This window comes from Populus euphratica, unplaced genomic scaffold (assembly GCF_000495115.2).
Source record: "Populus euphratica unplaced genomic scaffold, PopEup_1.0 scaffold486.1, whole genome shotgun sequence".
In the NCBI taxonomy this organism is placed as follows: Eukaryota; Viridiplantae; Streptophyta; class Magnoliopsida; order Malpighiales; family Salicaceae; genus Populus; species Populus euphratica.
In genome coordinates this window covers 32960-35655 of record NW_011500362.1, presented here as the reverse complement: position 1 = coordinate 35655, position 2696 = coordinate 32960, and positions in this window count along the sequence as shown.

Below are 2696 nucleotides of genomic sequence, written 5' to 3'. Positions count from 1 at the left end.
TAATAGCCTGATTTTCCAGCCACCACTATAATGGCTGGAATTTAAACTTATAATCAATAAATTGTTTGTTATAGAGGCAATGTATTGCTAACTTATTTTTTTCTTAAAAAATAAAGGCAGATATTGGCATGGGCCTAAAGGCCTACTTACACATCAAGGCTCTTCATTGCAATGGCTCAAATAAACTGTGTCATCTATCATGAGTTTGTGAGTCTCAATTTTTTTTTTAAATATATAAATTTAAAAGAAAAAATCATTGAATTTAGTTAAGTTTATACTCCGGATCACATGTTTGACATGTTAAGCCACAACATCTAGATATTTTTTTTTCTAATACTGTTTTATTTTTTTAAGTGATTTATTTTTTCAATATGTAGTTTTTAAAAATAATTTTAAAATTTGTGTGTCAATTAATATCTCTTCTTTGTTATTTTTTATTTAATTATTTTTTGGATAGAGATTTTTTTAATGATATTATGTGCATTTAATTTTTGAAAAGATTATTTTAATTCATCTATAATTTTTTTTTTATCTTTTGTATGGATAAACTTTTTTTCATAAATTAAACTTTTTTATTTATTTTCAAATAATACTTCTAATAGGTGCAACTTTGCATATTTTTTTATTTTATTCAATTAGTTTAATATATATGTATATTTGTATTATCACTTGATTAAAAAATAATTAATTTTAATAAACAAATTCAACAAACAAAATTGAGTAAATATTTTATCTTGAAGATTAAATATCTTGATACATATATCTCTTGATTTTTTTAATTTTATTTTTAGTTATTGTTAATACAAAAGCATGTGATCTTTTTATTGTAGACCAAACAATGTATTGCACTATTTACACACTCACATATTACTATTAACTTATTGTATTTCTTTATTTTTTCATTTTAGTTCTTAAACTTTTTTTTTTGGTTATTTGATCCTAAATTGAAGGTAATTGTTTATGATTTCTTAGGCGAATGTAACAAAGATATAATGAGGCTCTAAATAAAAAAAGGAGGCCAAAATGAGTGATGTATCTAAAGGTTTTTTTTTTTAAAATTTACTTTGGTCCTTAAGCTTTATAAATAATATAATTTAGGTCATTTTGAACATCTAAGATTCAATTTTAATCCAAAACCCCATTTTTCTTATATTTTAGTCACCGGTTGGAGAGAGAGAGAGAGATGCTAAATTCTAACATCAGAGAGAGAAAATTAGTGTTTACAATAATTTCAACTACTAGAATTATTTATCTTAATATCAATAAATTGCATTCATCATGTGAGATTCTATTTAAGTGTTTTTAAACCTTAGAATTTCCTAAAAAAAATTAGATTTAAGCTCGGGAAGAGCTTTTGTTTTGAGTTTATTTCAATTTTTTTTAATGGTTTTTTATGAACATTTATGGGTTTAAAAAAAGATATTTAGAATTAAAAAAAAGATGGGTTGAAAATTGGGTTTCTAAGAAAAGAAAACTAAAACTATGATTTTTTAGCCATCATAACAGCAATAATCTATGTAATTCTAAACAACATGCTATTTATTTTTTTGTGATTTTTTTTTTGCTTCTTTAGTTTTTTTTTAAATAATGATTATCACTTTTAATTATATTATATGTATTTAAGGTTTTAAGATGCTAGTATGATTTATATATACCTTTTTTTTTCATTTCATATATATTATATTTATTTTAAAAATAAAAAATTATTTTTTGATAATATTTCTAATATATGCAACCTTACATATTATTTTTCTTTTTATTTTACTCAATCAATTTTATACATATTGATTTCTCTTATTATTTGATTTAATAAAAAATTTAATTTTAATAAAAAAATTCATTAAACACGATCGGCTAAATAACTCGTGTCATGAAATTACATATTTTGATCTACAATCATTTCTTAATTTTTTTAATTTTAATTTTATTTATTGTTAATGATTTTTTTATTTATATAAATAGTTCTCGATTTATTTAATTAGATGCATATATGATTTTTTTAATTTATATTTAGAAAATATTTTTATATAAAAAAATATATTAAAAAGATTTACATGTTTAATTTTTTTATTGATAAAAAGGTATCCACCGTGGATTAAATAGCTAGTATTTGCTAAAGGACATCCAGGTGGAGTTAAAAGATAGCAATGCAGTTAAATGTTAACTTTACAAATCCCCTTCTTTGCGATGTCCATTACTATGTTACACTGCTTTTGGTAACACGGTAGTGTGAAGTAGGCCACTGACAGTCTGACACGTTACATGGCACATCTTCATGCTGTGGTTTTAAAAGACAAACCCAACTTTACTTATGTTGTTCTTACATATTTGTCTCTTCTGTTTTTGGGGGTTAATTGTATCATGGCCATATTGAGTGGTGGCATTATTACTGGGGTGGTGCAAGAGGGACCAAAACTCCTAATATTATCTCATCATAATTAAATTTCTCAAAGTTTTTATTATTCATTCATTACTACACCATTTTGAGATTTAACTGGTTGGTGGAGACATGAAACCATATTGTATATAAATAGAAATGATAAAGAATGGCTTGACCTGTCAGTTATTAGTAAAAGATTGAGTTTATCTAAATCTATTTCATTATTTTTATTTTATTTATTTCAGTTATTTATATTAGCTAAAGTCCAATAGTTGATGTTTTAGGGTTATAATATTTATATGGTTCATTTTCATCT